This window comes from Bos indicus x Bos taurus, chromosome 15 (assembly GCF_003369695.1).
Source record: "Bos indicus x Bos taurus breed Angus x Brahman F1 hybrid chromosome 15, Bos_hybrid_MaternalHap_v2.0, whole genome shotgun sequence".
Classification (NCBI taxonomy): Eukaryota; Metazoa; Chordata; class Mammalia; order Artiodactyla; family Bovidae; genus Bos; species Bos indicus x Bos taurus.
In genome coordinates, this window is record NC_040090.1 from 41,521,685 (window position 1) to 41,540,345 (window position 18,661).

An 18,661-nucleotide genomic window follows, 5' to 3' on the forward strand; every position below is an offset into this window, starting at 1 on the left:
CAGGTTTTGTTTTTAAATAATGATTAGTTGATTTTTAAAGGCACTGAAAGACTGGTCAAATTAGCAACTTCCTTTCTTCCTTTAACTTCTATTCAAAAGCAGGAATTTTGCAAGTTCTCTTGATCTCCTATATATGACTCTCTTGTTCTGCTTCATTCTTTGGTTTTTCTTCCTTTCTCATTCCATAGAAACTTCCCTCAGGTTTCTGACTTGTATTATTTTCTCTTTCCTCCCAATAGCATTTAGTAATCATCTCTCTTTAGAAGCCTCTCAAATTTATACCTTCAGTCAAACCTTTCTTTCAGGTTAAAATTTGCATTTCTCATTGTTATCTACCAGATCCACATAGAGGTTCTCTAGTAAAGGCTACAATCTAGCATCTTGCAGTTACTTTATTTTGGATTTTATTATTAATAATTAGGAAATTTTTTTTTAATTTGCAGCAAATGGACAGATCTAAAGATTATCATACTAAGTGGAAGTGAGTCAGAAAGACAAAAACCATATAATATCACTTATATATGGAATTTAAAATAGACACAAATGAGCATATCTACAAGACAGACTCACACAGAGAACAGACTTCAGGTTGGTAAGGGGAAGGTGGGGTGGCGGAGGGGAAGAGTGAGTGAGTGGGATTAGCAGACGCAAGCTCAGACGGATGAACAAGGCCCTACTATATAGAGCTTATTGTTCAGTTGCTAAGTCGTGTCTGACTCTTTGCCACCCATGGACTGTAGCCTGCCATGCTCCTCTGTCCGTGGGATTTCCCAGGCAAGAATACTGAGTGCTGCTGCTGCTAAACTGCTTCAGTTGTGTCCAATTCTTAGTGACCCCATGGACTGCAGCCTACCAGGCTCCTCCATCCATGGGATTTCCCAGGTAAGAGTACTGGAGTGGGTTGCCATTTCCTTCTCCAGTGGATCTTCCTGACATAAGCACTTGAACCTTTGTCTCCTGCATTAGCAAAGTATATCCTTTACCACTGAGCCACCAGGGAAGCCTGAATGTATAGTACAGGGAACTATATACAATATGCTATGATAACCTGTAATGGAAAAGAGTATGAAAAAGAATATATATATATGTGTGTATGTATATAAAACTGAGTCACTTTGCTGTATAGCAGAATTAACACAACGCTGTAAATCAACTATATGTCAATAAAATTAAAACAACCAAACCAACCTCCCCAATGCCCCCCAACCTTGATTTCTGTCTTACTTTGAAAAGTGCAAGACCCAGCAACACTGTGCCCATATTTCTACCTGACAACAAGACTGGAACTAAACAGAAGATGTTGTCTTAACATGGAAGAAGCATTCTGCAGTTCTGCACATTTCCGTTTCAATCATTTACATTACCAGTCTGATTTCTTTAAACATTTGAGTTTGCAATCTTGCCAGAAAGGACAGGAAGAATAGATAGCAGGCCTGACTAAAACTTTTAGATTCCTTCCACTCCAATGTGTCAATGTTTAGTGACAGTCTACCCCTAAATCCATATATTTGCCATGATATCATTGGAGAGTTGGTCAGATATTTTGTATGTTTTCAGTTCAAGTAATCAGCACGTGACCTTTCAGTAGGGAGTGTACAGCCTGATAAGTAGAGTGGTGTGTATACTGTATGTGTGTACTGGGGGGAGAGTTGTTTTTATAGGGCCCCTGGAGGGTTATCACCAAGTTCTCTTAATCCAAGAGCAATACACAGACCACGTCTTCTATTCTTCTACAATTCCCCTCTTCCTCATATCATTTGTCTATTAATGCTTTCAAAACTCAGCACAACTTTGGCACAGAGCTTTCTATGCTAAGAAAATGCAATAAATATATCTGTAGTATTCTGAAAATAAAACCAACCAACCAACAAACCAACACTCAGCAAAAAGCCAGTAAGAATTATTGGACAGTTAGTTTGAGTGCTGATTCTTATGTTAGACAATCAATGTATCTACCTATAGGACTTCTGACTGGCTTTCACAGCATTTGTTACTCTCATTTGGCAGAACTGAGCTAAGCTTGACACAAAGAAAAGGAGGAGGAAAAAGGCATAATAAAAAATCAGCAGTAGTCATTAACACTTACTGAAGGCCTATCACATGCTGGGCAGTAAAACACTTTATATAGCCTACTGCAGCCAGGAAATTAAAAGACGCTTACTCCTTGGAAGTAAAGTTATGACCAACCTAGATTGCATATTGAAAAGCAGAGACATTACTTTGCCAACAAATGTCCGTCTAGTCAAGGCTATGGTTTTTCCTGTGGTCATGTATGGATGTGAGAGTTGGACTGTGAAGAAAGCTGAGCGCCGAAGAATTGATGCTTTGAACTGTGGTGTTGGAGAAGACTCTTGAGAGTCCCTTGGATTGCAAGGAGATCCAACCAGTCCATTCTAAAGGAGATCAGCCCTGGGTGTTCTTTGGAAGGAATGATGCTAAAGCTGAAACTCCAGTACTTTGGCCACCTCACGCGAAGAGTTGACTCATTGGAAAACACTCTGATGCGGGGAGGGATTGGGTGCAGGAGGAAAAGGGGACAACAGAGGATGAGATGGCTGGATGGCATCACCAACTTGATGGACGTGAGTTTGAGTGAACTCCAGGAGATGGTGATGGACAGGGAGGCCTGGCGTGCTGCGATTCATGGGGTCCCAGAGAATTGGACACGACTGAGCAACTGAACTGAACTGACAGCATTTAATGCTCATGATAACCCTATAAGGTAGATATTATTATCATCCTTATTATGGTTAACAACCATAGAGAGAAGTAAAATAACCTGCCTAAGCTCACACAGGTCTTAAGTCCCAGTCAATCTGACTCCCGAGAAGGCAATGGCAACCTACTCCAGTACTGTTGCCTGGGAAATCCCATGGGCAGAGAAGCCTGGTGGGCTGCAGTCCATGAGGTCACTAAGAGTCGGACATGATTGAGCGACTTCACTTTCACTTTTCACTTTCATGCATTGGAGAAGGAAATGGCAACCCACTCTGGTGTTGGGTTGAATCCCAGGGACGGGGGAGCCCGATGGGCTGCCATCTATGGGGTCACACAGAGTCGGCCATGACTGAAGCGACTTAGCAGCAGCAGCAGCAATCTGACTCCAGGGTCCACTCACTAGATAGTGGTAAGCTTTGTGAAGGTGAAAGGAAGTTGTATTTTGGAAGATGTGTCCTATGTGATGGTTAAAGGGACAGATTCTGGAGTTAGATAAAACTAGAGTATTAAGTCTAGTTACTACTCATTTTAGAAAACAACTCTGGGATTTGTTGATCCCCTGTACTGTATTTTTGTTTTTCCTTTTCATTAATTTCCTTTTTTATTAAGGACTGATTGTGTACCAGGCACAATTTAGGAGATGGGGACAGACCAGTGAAGCAGTGAAAATTTCTGCTTTCCTGGAGCCTAGTAGAAAGACTGAGAAAATAAATAATAAAAATACGTGATGTGCACATACCCACTAAAGAACAGACAAGAGGAAGCAAGAGTGCTAGAGAGGGATAGGTAAAATTTTAAATAGGGTTATCAGGATAGGCCTCACTGAGAAGATGACATTTAAGTAAAAACAGGGAACTGAGGGACAAAACCACAGAGTTAATTTAAGACAGTGCCTCTGAGTATGATAAGCAGCAGTTGGGGAAGGGGGTTATTAGCAGAGGGATGACACACTTGCTGTGCATTTTAAAATGGTAATGTTGGCAGCTGTGTTGACAACAGAATGTAGGGGGCAAAGGTGAAAGCAGGGAAACCAAAAAGAGGTAATATCCAGGCAAGAGACTGCCATGGCTTCTCAGAGAATCTGTACGTCTATAGATTTCAGTCTCCCCACCCAATGCCAAAGGTTCTAGGTTCAGGGTATAACTAGATGCTTTCAGGTTAGTTGCAGCTTTACCCAGCAACAGTATATCACCTTAGATTCCTGCTTCCTTTTCATTTTCACCCTTGAAGATTCTCCTTACTTTCCTGTGCTGAGTTATGCATTAAATAAGATATTTTATATTATCCTACATGTTAAGTGTTTTAATGCTGGTGGTGGGAGTGTTGGCCTGGGATGTTTCAGAACATTCAGTATGCTACATTGTCAAAGTGGAAGTCCCTAGATTTGAATACCACCTTTTCCCACTTACTAGTTGTACGGCCTTGACAAGTTATTTATCTAGACTCAGTTTCCTCAAATGTAAAATGGAGAAAATAACATCTAGACTGTGGGGAGGTTGTAAAGATTATGATCTTCTAATGTACATAAAGTACATAAAGTGCTTAGCCACAGTGCTTGGCACATAGGAAATGCTTAATACACTTTATTGCTGCTATCATCATCATCATCATCATCATCACGCCTGCAGCACTGTATACATAGTAGGTATTCAATAAACAACTGCTAAAGTGATCTACTGAAAATGAATTAAAATTGCAGTGTGCTCAGTGGAAAAGACATGCAGCTGGATTGTCTCTAAGTATATAATACAAGGGCCAAATACAGAAAAATGTTAGAACTCTTGCCACCCATTCCCTTTAGAAAAGTAAATAGGGGCTGCACTCCTCTAGCTGTAATTCCTTAAATGTCTTCAGATAAACACCCGTGCTGTATTTATTGCCACCTTCCATTTCCCCAGGAGCAGAAGTGAAGGTGGAAGTAACTAGCCCAAGGTCCAATTCTACAATCTCACGCCTTCAAAAACAGTCAGTGAAACAAAAAGAGGGAAACAAAATAGAATTTCTCCTCTGTAGCTTGCCAGGACTGAGATGCTAGCTCTTTGTTTCTTCCAGGCAGGGTTTCCTTGCAACTGACATAGTGGCAGTGGGTGATCTGCTCACCGGGTTCCTTAGAGGAGGCATAGGGCTTCCTCTTTCTATAAGACTATCATACTCATTAGCTGTTTAAACAAGATACTATCAGATAAAGGTTTAATTGATCTCTATTTTAAAGTGAGCATAATAAAAAATTTCCCATAAAACGTATCAAGTATAAATCAATGTGTTTTTAATTATAAATCTCAGTCTCGGCTGGTCAATGCAAGTAGTTTTACAAAAGCAGGTGAATATTTGATCTCACGAAGAATGTTTAGCTTTCCACAAGGAAAATTTTATTATATAACCTGAACTAATCATGAAGGGAATCTGGAATATAACAATGGATGGGTCAGGGTGAATGCAATTCCTCTCCTGAAATCAGCTCTACAGTCTTTGTAATATTTGTGTGGCTGCACATCATCCATTATCTCATCATTCCCTACAAAAGATAGCCCAGGACATGTTAATAATATAACACATTATCATATGATCCAGTAATCCCACTCCTGGGTATATATCCAGAAAGGAAGAAAACTCTAATTCGCTCTAACGTTTATAACAGCACTATTTGTAACAGCCAATACATGGAAGCAACTAAGTGTCCATCAAGAGATGAACAGATAAAGACGTGGTACGTATATACAATGGGGTATGAGTTATAAAAAAGAAGGAAACACTGCCATTTGCAGCAACGTGGATGGACCTAGAGATTATCACATTAAATGAAGTAAGTCAAGAAGAGAAAGATAAATATTATATATTATTGTCATGTGAAATTTAAAAAACAATACAAATAAACTTACTTAGAAAATATAAACAGGCCCACAGACAAAACAAATTTACGGTTACCAAAGGGGAATGGGAGAGGGATAAATTAAAGAGTATGAGATTCACAGATACACATTACTATAAATAAAATGGATAAACAACAAGGATTTACTGTAAAGCTATATAGCACAGGGAACTATATTCAACATCTTATAATAACCTATAATGGAAAAGAATCTGAAAAAGAATATATATTTTATATATGTATAAAAACCAAATCACTTTGCTGTGTACCTGAAACACACTATTGCAAATCAATTATACTTCAATAAAAATACAACATATCACATTTGTGTGTGTGTGTTCAGTTACTCAGTTGTATCTGACTCCAAGATCCTTTGGATCCACCCTGCCAGGCTCCTCTGCCCATGGGATTTTTCAGGCAGGAATACTGGAGTGGGTTGCCATTTCCTCCTTGAGGGGATCTTCTTGACCCAGGGATTGAATTCTTGTCTCCTGCATTGTAGATGGATTCTTCACTGCTGAGTCACTGGGGAAGCCCTTACATATTACATGATACATATAATACATAGTAGTAATAAATTATTGAAATAATAAAAATCTTTTCTGAGATTTAACAAGTTAAATGGCTTTGAATATAGATTACTTTTTTGACTCTGAAAATATCTTTGTGGGTAAATTAAAAATAATTTGGGGGGCTTTGCTCTGCAGCATGTGGAATCTTAGTCCCCTGACCAGGGATCGAACTTGTGACCACTATAATGGAAGTGTGGAGTCCTAACCAATGGACTGCCAGGGAGGTCCCTTTGTGGGTAAATTTTAAAAATTTCAGAGTGAATTCTGTAAATAAATAAAAACTATCAAGTATTAGAAAACCCATGAAAGAAAAAAATTATTTCATAAGCTTTCACCTTGTTTTCTAAAATCTAGATACCTGAGTTTCAGACAAGCTCAAAGTTTAGATGACAAGAAGTCTGACCATGTGTTGTTAAGAAAGAATTTTTTAAAATAGCATAATAATATTCAAAAAATGGGAATAATAATAGTTACTATGATCCTATACATATAGAAAACATTTAGTTTAGTTCCTGGTAGGTCAGAAGTACTCAATAAAAGTAATTATGATTTTTATTATTCTTTTACTTATTCTCTTTCAATAACCAATGAGTAAAAACAAGTAATTATACACTACCATTATATAGAATCTTTTAAGAATATTTAAATAAATAGTGTCTAATCCATTCTACATACATATTTTAAATCTGCATTTGTAACTCTCCTTTTAAAGTTAGGCTATTCCCTCAAAGCACTTAAGCAAAATTTCTGGCATTTAGCTGAGGATTTTATGTAACCAAGATTCTGATCTTTTCTTAGTACACTGAATACCCTTTACAATAATTGTACTCATATCATGTTCTCCTAACCTCTTACTACAACAGATACTCATTCAAGGGATCAAATTCCAGAACAATACATATACATATGCATAAACAAAGAGAGTAAAGTCAGACCATCTTTCTGTTCCAAAGCATCTGGTTGGACCTCCACTTTGAATGGTAGTTTGTATTTCAAACTCGACTCTGTTATACAATAATAATGGAAGAAACAGCAGGTCCCTCCTCCAAGGTGGATACTTCTTAGTGAATGATTAGAGTGAACAGTTTTGACTGAATATTGGTAATAAATCTTGAGGTTGAAGGCTAATTACTGGTAACAAATTATCCTTTGTGAGTAACTTTCTCTACAACATTAATGAAAGTGTCTTGATTTGTGTAGCTTTCACATATATTAATGTCGAAGGATGCTCTAAGGCTGAATGAAGCAGAAGAAATAACAGAAAGAGGTTCTGAAAAGAAGGAAATTAGGAGAGAAGGACAATTATGCCCTGGAAAGCATGGAAAACTGATTAGAAAGCCTAAGGGAGAAGGTCCCCATGTGAGGGAGGGGACAAAACTCACACATAGCAAAACCTGAACCCAGAGGGAAAGGGAGGAAGAGAAAACAGATTCCCACAAATCATGGTGTCATTATGTAAGGGAGATTATAGAGGATTTTAAAAAATAAATAATAGGTTAGTCTCCTTAATCCTTGGTACACTCCTACTCAGTCTAACAGTTCACTTTGTTTCTTTCTAGTCTACTTTGTGCTAGTCAATTTCATGCCTATCTATCCTACTAGATAATCAGTGGATAGCAGAAAGCAAGTCTTATGCATTTTTGCAACTCACACAATTTGTAGGACAGAGGTTTACATAAAATAGACAGAGATTTTGTTGAAATAAAATTTTCTACCAAAGTGGTTAAAGTAACTTTATATTTACAAGTAACTATGCTCCTTCAAATCTTGTTTTTGCTATTAGTTTGTTTAAACCTTTAAAAGAATTATGAGCATAGAAGTAAAAAAAATCTATTATTTATACATTATTCAAATTACTTAACATGGCACACAAAGCCCTTCACAGAATAGCCACCAACTACCTTGCCTTTGTGCCTCCACCTCTATAGCCATAATTCCCAATAAGCAATTCATGGTATCTTCTCTGCCTGTAATATTTGTCTTCCCAGCCCACCCACTTCTCACGTCATCACCACGTGTGAGACAAATGCCTATTTGTCTTTCAAGGCACAAATGTCAATAATTCATTTGTAGTGTTCCTTGCTGCACCAGGAATTAATGTAGTACTTATACCTGTTTTAGAACAGTTACACTGTAATTTATTTTACTAATCTGTCTTTTCTGTAAGTGTGTGCTCTTTAAGGGTAGAAACCATGACTATTCACCATGTTTTACTAACATTTGGGACACGGTAGTAAGTATTCAATGTCTGTTAAACTCAATTGTATTAGTAGGCTGTCTTATTTCCTGAAGAATGAACAAAAGGGCCCCCAACCTCTGAACATAATATAAAAAAGTTGAACAGTCAAGAAAAAGGCTCCATAAGTATTTATTAATTCTTCACTAGAAAACACAATAATAATTAATATCCACTCTCAAACTTTTAAGTAATTATTCTATAATTGCCTTGCATCATTAAACTGTGAATATTAAACTAGTATTAATAAAAAAAACGGGGCTTCCCTGGTGGCTCAGTGGTAAAAAATCTGCCTGCCAATGCAGGAGACCAAGGTTTGATCCCTGGGTCAGGAAGATCCTCTGGAGAAGGAATGGCAACCCACAATAGTATTCTTGCCTGGAAAATCCCACAGACAGAGGAGCTTGGCAGACTACAGTCCATGGGGTTGAAAAAGAGTCAGACACGACTTAAAGTGACTAAACAATAACAACAATAAAAAACAGTAATTCCAAACTGGCTATAAAATTATAGAGGCTTTTCAGGAGGACCAGGAGAAAGGAGCAGCTGTGTAAAACTGGAAAGAAGGAGTAAGAAAAGCAAGAAGAGATTGTGTTGAGACGCAGGAGGAGGAAGGAATGCTATACTGTCCTAAAGAAAAGAAGAAGGTAGAGGAAGTAAAAGCAAGATACTATTTTTCTGGCCATTCTAAAATTCTGCTGTACTGGAAGCATCCGCTATAATAAACATATTCATATCTTTTCCAGGCCAAATTTGGATTCAGCCCAGTATTGATGCCTGTCTTCACTCTGAATTGTTTTTCTGCTGACTTATTTTTAAGATTAGTATGTGATTTTACAGCAGAAAAAAAAGGTGGAAAAAGACCCTTTATCATCTCTCTCCTTTTTTGGGCCAAAAATGTAATCCTTTGAGATCTGTTATAGGAAATGCAATGTATCCAGATTATGAAGTCTAAGAAAACAAAATTCTTTTCGTATTTTGTAGATTTTTAAGAAACTCTCTTGTCATGTACCAAAGGCAGAAAAATGAAGACTGATGAAATATCTATTTTTTATGACGAAAAGATTTTTCTTCCAGCAGCAATCTTCCATCCGTTAGAAGCTGCTGTATCTACTGTGGGAAAAGTAGAGTCCATATTAATTACTAAGAAGCAAAGTCAGTTAGTTATTCAAATAAATTCTAAAGTAAAAGAAATACAAAAGTGCATCTGGTGTGATCCTGTGTACTTAGCATGCTTTATATTAGAAATATGTGGAAGTTAGAGATTTATAAATAATGTCATGGGACAGTTATTTCTTAAATTAACCATAACAAACAAACAATCAGCATTTCCTAACTTTTGCATCCTCCAAGCCAAAGCTTAATGAAATATCTTTGCTGGATATATGGATGAAAATGGCTGATGGAATGAGGAGGTAGGAGTGATGCCAGTTCAACACCTCTAAGTAAAGAGTCAAAAAAGCTCCAAGAGTATGCTGCATAACCGGACTCACGTGGGGAATCCTATCACAGTTAAAGACACGAGGCTTTGGAGTCAAGTAGAACTGCGTTTGAGTTTCAGCTCTGCCACATACTGGCTCAGTGGTACAGATTCTCTCTAAGACATAGCTTTTTTTGTCTTAAAATGGAAATAATAATACTCACTGACTTGGATTAGGTATAGTAAACCAAATGTAGCATCTTGTGCATAGCAAAAATTCAATAAATGTTATTATTCCTATCACGTTCCTTTGGACTTCTGTTCTTTACTGTTCTCTGTTAGGTGCACAGGCTTACATAAGAGATATCAAGCTTTGATATGAAACATACTGATTATAGATTTTAGTTCACTTATTTTGGGGGGCAGGCGTTGGGGGGCAGAATTATTGCTAGAGTCTGGGGGCAGGAAGATCATTGCTCAGGAGATGAAACAGAAAATTCTGACATTTTTCATGCTTTAATGTTAACTTTCTGCTTCTCTGACTGATTAGGTAACCTGCTGCTGCTAAGTCACTTCAGTCGTGTCTGACTCTGTGCGACCCCATAGACGGCAGCCCACCAGGCCCCGCCATCCCTGGGATTCTTCAGGCAAGAACACTGGACTGGGTTGCCATTTCCTCCTCCAATGCATGAAAGTGAAAAGTGAAAGTGAAGTCGCTCAGTCATGTCCGATTCTTCGCGACCCCATGGACTGCAGCCTACCAGGCTCCTCCGTCCATGGGATTTTCCAGGCAAGAGTACTGGAGTGGGGTGCCATTGCCTTCTCCAGATTAGGTAACCTAGGCTTATACAAATGACATTTTTCAGATTTTCCTATCACATCATGCTGAATATACTTGCTTTGGGCTTTTATATTTTGAAATAGAAATGATATCTAGGTCTCAAATTTTATTTAGTGAGATAAGCTAGTAGATGTTCATTTAGAATGTATCAGAAAAAGTTAAAATTTAGCAATGGAAATATAAAAAAACCCCATAAAATGTAGACAGAAATGTGAAATATATTTCTTCAAATTGAGAAATTATGCTTTACATCTCATATGTTTTCCTAATGTATTTACTGAAAGATAATTAATTATATATTTCATTAGAATTAGGTATAATTTGAAATAAGGTGAAAATTACAGAAGGTGACATAAGCACTCAGGGTATGAGAATTTTTTCATTAATAATTAACAGCCCTAAAGAAATCTTCAAAAAACCATAGGTGAATTTCAAGTACATTATGCTTAGTGAAATAAGTCAGACACAAAAGAATATATATATGATTCCATTTATATAAAATATGCAGAAAAGGCAAATTTACAGAGACAGAAAGTATGTTAGTGGTTGCCAGAGAATGGAGAGTGGCTAAATGGGCATGAGATTTCTTTTGGGGGTGATGGAAATGTTCTAAAATAACATGGTGGTGATACTTACACAATGCTGTGAGTATACTAAAAGTCACTGAAATGAAATTTAAAAGGAGTGGATATTCATGGTATTTAAATTATACCTCAATAAATCTAGTAATAAAATAAATCTTCCATGTGACTAGATTTCAGAAAAGACATTTTTATGTACTATATGAAATGAGAATTTTGAAGAAAAAATCTACCACTGAGAATGAGAGCCTGAGTAATGCTTTTAGGCTGAATGAGACCTAGCTCAATCAATAAAACATTCTCAGAGTGGCATCCACAGTGGGAAATCTTTGGAATTTGGGAAGGCAACACTTTATGATGCTTGAATTTAACGTAAATAGGGTGCTGCTTTTTTCTCCTCGGGTAAACATAAACCATGACTGGTGCCAAAGGAGAAAGTGTCATCTCTCCTGTGAGTCATTCTGAGTATCATTAATGAACAGATGTGCCTCACAGAGGTAACGAGAGGGACTGGTCATACTTTGATAGGACTCTCTCCAGATTACGTGGGTTATTAAGAACTGCAACAGCATAACTCTGAGGTGGGGCTTCCCTGGTCACTCAGATGGTAAAGAATCCACCTGCAATGCAGGAGACCCAGGTTACATCCTTGAGTCAGGAAGAGCCCTCTGGAGAAGGGAATGGCATCCCACTCCAATATTCTTGCTTAGAGAATTCCATGGACAGAGAAGCCCAGCAGGCTACAGTCCAGGGGGTCTCAAAGAGAGTGACTAACACTTTCACTTTCAAGTCTAAGCTACATAGGTCACTGAGGAGAAGGTATTAAATGGTGGTTCATAGACTTTATTGTTGCTCACTGCTACCATGTTACATGGTTCTTCAGTTAACATGATCTTTCCCTGGTGGCTCAGACGGTAAAGCGTCTGTCTAGAATGCAGGAGACCCGAGTTTGATCCCTGGGTTGGGAAAATCCCCTGGAGAAGGAAATGGCAATCCACTCCAGTACTATTGCCTGGAAAATCCCATGGACAGAGGAGCCTGGTAGGCTACAGTCCATGAGGTCGCAGAGTCGGACACGACTGAGTGACTTCACGTCATAAGTAAACAAAGAGTAGCCCAATGTTATTTAATAACTGAAAGAGTTCCTCTGTCAGTAGTTAATTAAAAGATATAACATTAGACAGTATGTTTCTTGAGGGTAAGGACCATGTTATTCACCTGTAACTCAGCAACAAACATAAGCACAGTGTTTGGCATGCATAAAAAACATCTTCTGAACTGAGAATGAAAGCACCATATAAACAATAAATGTAAAAATTATTATTTTTCACCATAAAAGTAACCCTGATCATTTAAACCTAGCTGTTAAGGTACTACCTTCAAGAAAGGCTTCATGAGTTAAAGACACATTAAATACAAGTTTCTTAAAGTAGAAAAAGGTGTGAAAGAACTGTAGAGGAAAAAAAACCTCTATATTTATGGTGGCCGTGGTGTAACAAATTCCCAAAGATCTCATATAGATAATGTCAAAAATGGTACATCTTTTAGTCTAAGCAAAGCTCTAAAAGAGAGACACGTGTTTAATCTGGGCCAATAAAACACTCTACTTTTATGAGAAGGGTAAGTATATGCATAATTATTTTTTAAATTAAAAAGAAACTATACATCCTGAAAACTAGAAACCACTGATAAAGGAAACTGAAAATGATTCAAAGAAATGGGAAAATATTCCATGCTCTTGGATCAAAAGAATTAATATTGTTAAAATGGCCATAATACCTGAAGCAATCCACAGATTTAATGAACCTTTATCAAAATACATTATGACATTTTTCACAGAACTAGAACAAAGATTTCTAAAATTTATATGGCATCATAAAAGACCCAGAATTACCAAGTAATCCTGAGGAAGAACAACAAAGCTGGAGGAATAACCCATCCACACTTCAGACCATACTACAAAGCTATAATAATCAAAACAGTGTGGTACTGGCACAAAAATAGACATATAGATCAATGCAACAGAACAGAGAGCCCAGAAATAAGCCTGTACATCTGCAGTCCATTAATCTATGATAAAAGGGGCAAGAATATACAATGGATAAAAGACAATCTCTTCAATAAATGGTGCTGGGAAATTTGGGACAGCTATGTGTAAATCAATGAAATTAGAACACTCCCTTACACCATATAGAAAAATAAATAAATTCATAATGGGTTAAAGACATAAATATAAGACACGACACCCTAAAATTCCTAGAAGAGAATATAGGCAAAATATTATCTGACATAAATTGTAGCAATATTTTCTTATATCAGTCTCACAACGCAAAAGAAATAAAAGCAAAAATAAACAAATGGAACCTAATCAAACTTGAAAGCTTTTGCACAGCAAACTAAACCATCAACAAAATGAAAAGACAGTCTATGAAATGGGAGAAAATATTTGCAAATGATGTGACTGACAAGGGATTAATATTGAAAATATATAAACAGTTTATATTACTCATTATTGAAAAAACAAATTCAATTTAAAAAAATGGGCAGAAGCCCTACATAGACATTTTTCCAAAGAAGACATAAGACGGTGAAGAGACACTCGAAAAGATGTTTGACACTGCTAATTACTAGAGAAATGGAAATCAAAGCCACAGTGAAGTACCATCTCATATTGGGTAGAATAACTATCATCGAAGTCTATGAATAATAAATGCTGGAGAGGGTGTGGAGAAAAGGGAAGAAATCCTTGTACTCTATTGGTGGGAATGTAAATTTGTGCAGCTACTATGGAAGACAGTAAGGAAGTTTCTTAAAAAACTAAAATTAGAGCTACCATATGATCCTGTAATCCCACTCCTGGGTATATACCTGAAGAAAATGAAAACTGTAATTCAAAGGATGAATGCACCCCAATGTTCACAGCAGTACTATTTACAAAAGCCAAGACATGGGAACAACTCCTATGCCCATCAACATACAATTGGCTTAAGAAGAAATGGTGTGTATATATACACCCAGTGGAATAGTATGCAGCCATAAAAGAAAGAAATACTACCATCTGTAGTAAAACAGATGGATGTAGTGAATATTATACTTCATGAAATAAGTCAGATGGAGAAAGACAAATACTATATGGTATCACATATATGTGGAATCTAATAATAATACAAATGAATCTATATATAAAACAGAAACAGAACCACAGATATAGAAAACAAACTAATGGTTACCAAAGGGGAGGAAGGAAGGATACAAATTACTATACATAAAGTAGGTAAGCAACAAACATTTACAGTATAGCACAGGGGATTATATTAAATATCTTGTAATCCCATGGACAGAAGAGCTTGGTGGGCTACAGTCCCTGGGGTTGCCAAAGAGTTGGATACAACTTAGTGACTAAACAGAAACAACAATAACTCAATGGGTATAACCTGAAAAAAAATCACTCTGCTATACATCTGAAACTAACAGTAATTCACTAATATTGTGAATCAACTATACTTCAATTTTTAAAAAATAGCTGATATATTAAAAAAAAAAAACCAACAACATAGGCACCTGATCCATCATCTCTCCCACCACCTTACTCAGAGCAGGCTTTGAGTTCCACTATTAAAAAGACATATATATGGATACATATATGCAGTCATTAAAAATAATTAGGTATATATGCTATAAATTAATTAGGTATACAGAAGGATCTCCAAGATATACTACTAAGTGAAAAAAGCAAGGTGATCACTTTAGTTAAAAAATAATTTTATCTGTATATTCTAGCAAAAATACACAACTTTTTTTTTTCCCCTAGGAGGAAACCAATTGTCAGAAGAAATGGAGTAGAGGTGGGAAAGTGAGCGTTTATTTTGCATTTTCTATCTCTCTGTACCATCTGAATTTTCTAACCATGCATATATACTACTTTAAGAAAATGTCTACCTGATTGATGAAAACTGTGGACCAGCTTGTTTATTATTTATTACATTATAAAGACTAATGTAAGTTCCTAGTGGCCCCATCAATATTTTGTTCATCTTGTTACCCAAGATATTGTCTGGTATAGTAACCTTTTTTGTTGAGATGCTCAATAAACTCCTGGTGCATTGAAAAAAAAAAGACTAATAAATGTTATTAAAAAATATTTTCAAAGCAAGTTTAAGCAAGACAAGTAGCTGAGTCCATTTTCTGAAGCAATGCTGAGCAAGACTCAGGAATTTACACCCTTTGAACAGTATGAGGATGGCTCATGTGCAATCAGAGGCCAGGATAATGCAATTGACATCTACAGAATTTTCCTGAATTAACAAATCCACTATGCATCAGCAATAATTTCCTGTAAGACAGAAACTCAGAAAGTATCTAAGAATCAATATGATCTACTCCTTAACCCTGTCTGCTGGGTATCAGTGCAGAGCCTCTCTCCTCCGGATCCACCTGCCTTTCCTCGCTTTTTGGTAATGCAGCTGGACCTGTCACAGTTTTTCTTTGCCAGCTGGGACACTACAGTATGAACTGGTCTCTTTTCCTGGTTCTGGTGTGCTCTTCCTTCTCGTTCCTGCTAGTTGTGTGTGGGACACCCAGACGCGCTCCCCACTTCGCAAGTTTCAGTGGTGCCCCAGAGACGGCGGCTTCCTAGCAAGCCTTGTGAGAACTCCAGCGGGCATTTCCTGCTTGCCAGTCCAAGTCTGCAGCCCCTCAGTGAACTTCGCTTCAGTGCCGGTCATAGCAATGCCTCTCCAACAAGGTCTGAATCTCAGTCTTGCTGGAGAGTGGCCCTCTCCAAATTTGCTCCTTTTGTGGGTATTCTGCCTGAACCTTCGACAAGCTGCTCCCTTTATCTGCTATTTCTGTATTCTTTAAAATCTTCTGTACTTCTTAGTAGTTAATCCCCTATTAACTTAACAATTCCTTACATTAAATTTTTCCTGCTCATATTACTGTTATGGTTTCTGGCTCCTGACTGGACCTTGAGTAATTCATGCCCAAATTAAACCAAAACAAACCAAGTAAAATCAAGCCAAGCCAACAGTAAAGAATTAAATCTATAAACTCATCATAAAATGTAAGTCTGTATTATTAAGTTTGATAACACAGAGAAAAGCATGGCACGCATCCCTGCTTATTAAATAACTGCATGCATTAAACACATGCATGGAACAAACAAAAAACACAGTGTAATGCTTTTGCACTGTGTAAACTAAGCTAAGCTGGAACTATATTTCCCAGAACTCTCTTTGCCGCATGAGTCCAGGTTAAGGTTAATGACAGAGAAATGTGTCTAAGATTTGGAAGGCAAAAATGAAGCAGTGGCCGCTACACTCTGAAGGTCAGTACAGCCACGTGCTGCTGTATTTCATACACTTTTATAACTAATCTGCTGGATCATCTTAATGTGTGGGAAGAACCAGGCTCACATTTCTTCCAGTTCCTATTGGATCTCTTCCATTAGCTACTCCTACTCAGAGCTAGGCACATGTGTAGCTCAATGGCCAACAACGTGGCTTCTTTTTCAGGCCACCTCCTTCCCTGAAGTTGGAGGACATGAGAGACATACACAGATTCTACTTTGCCCTTGTTCTTCCCTCTGTCATGCCCAGCTTTTCTTCTTGACTGCTGCCCTGATGACCTACAGTGACATCAGGCCAACAGGTAGACCCTAATTTGAAGCTTTCCATAAACTTCTTCTCCAGCTTCTATAACAATATAAAAGCTGGTCCCTACAATAGGGTCCTTACTTCCTATCACTCATGGTGCTTTCGCTTGATGACCAAACCCTCACTAATACACTGTAAAACAGGTTAATAATCCAGCTTAAACAAAGTCTTCAGTAGTTTGGATTTCTTGAGCAATTGAGTTTCTACTGTCGGTTCTTATTTTCCCTACATTTCTTCTTGTTTTTTAAATGTAGATATATTATATAGAAATAAATATCTTAGATGTTAAAGTAGGAAAATTTTAAAATGCTATTTTCTTTAACAAATGCCCATGTGAGGGCCCATATGAAGGCTAGTTAGAAGAAAGTTTTCTGGTTACTCTGGGATATGGAGACAAATTTCCTTGATGGTTTAAGACACAGGAGGGCCTGACCTATTTTTGTAACATTGTTCTTCATGTTAGGAGAGGAATAAGATGAAGAACCACTAAGCAGTTAAGAAAAACTGGAGTGGGCCTGGAGATTGGTTAAGGGAAAACCGAAAGATAATGCCCAAGCTCCAGCTGGTTGTCTTTAGTTTCTAAAGCCAAATTCATTTGATTAAAATTTTTGAGATTTGTCCTTATTTCCTGAGGATGCTCAGTATGACCTGCCAGATCTCAGAAGTGTGAGTCTCATAAATTTCATTTTCTGTTTTTGAAGAGGATGGGAAGGTAAGGAGGAAGAAAAAGGAATACGCAGTGACTTAGCAGCAGAGAAAGGGCTCCTGATTATGGAGAATGTTTGGGTTAAGACTTTTAACTCAGAGACTGTGGACAAACTGTTTGAAGTAAAGTTTTTTAAAAATTGGTCTTATCAAGAAATATTTATTGAACACATGCTAAGTGCAGGAAGAGGACTAGACCTCATCAGTCAGAAATGGTGGATGAAACAAAAAGGATAGGCAGAACAAAAAGCATCTAAGGGCATGGATCATTTTTATGAATCAGCTAAAGCACTTAGATATATCTGATGCCTAGTTAGTTCTCCACTAAATTAGATCTGGGAATATCTGATAATCTCTCTTGACTTAGAGTCCATGAAACAGGGAGTAGCTAAGCTAGAAGTCCTTCCATAACGCCTATCTGAAGTCCTGAGCTTCCTGAGGCTAACTGCACATAGCTGGGCCTGAGGCAGCCTGGCTGCCACAGGTTTCTTGTTTCCTATTGTGTATTTCAGACAGACGTAATCAACGTGCTCTTCAGAGCGTGGCTCCGTAACTCCCTACAAGTCTTTACAGGAAAAGAGAGAATAAGAATTTGCTGGATTGTTTGCCATAAGAATCAATCTCTTTGAAAGGCATGGACAGGAGAACTACAGTATGTGATAGAATTAAGAAAAGCACTGAGCACTCCAGAAAATTTTAAGAAGGTTCACAGAAGTTGCCAGTGATGTTAATCTCTAATTTCTGCCTGACATTTATTCATCTAGTGTGTTCATTCATTCATTCATTCAGTAGAAACTTATTAACATTGGGATATAGCAATGAATAAGACAGATAATATATAATATTAATATTAAATTTATTAAATATAATAAATTTATTATAATTAATGATTAATATTAATTAATATATAATATAAGTATATAAGTATAATTATAATATATATAATAATATCCCACCAAATTTGTTTTCTTTGGTGGCAGAGAGCAGTCAAATATAAACTAAACAATACATAATTTCAGGTTATTAAGTTGCTCTAAAGAACAATGAAATGGGGATAGAGTGGTG

The 18,661-nt window shown here is 37.2% G+C and overlaps 1 protein-coding gene across 4 annotated transcripts in view; it reads right to left on the reverse strand.

The window, feature by feature from the left end:
- Positions 1-18,661, reverse strand: part of SBF2 (SET binding factor 2) — a 496,673-nt gene that overhangs the window by 114,437 nt on the left and 363,575 nt on the right. The window lies entirely within an intron of this gene.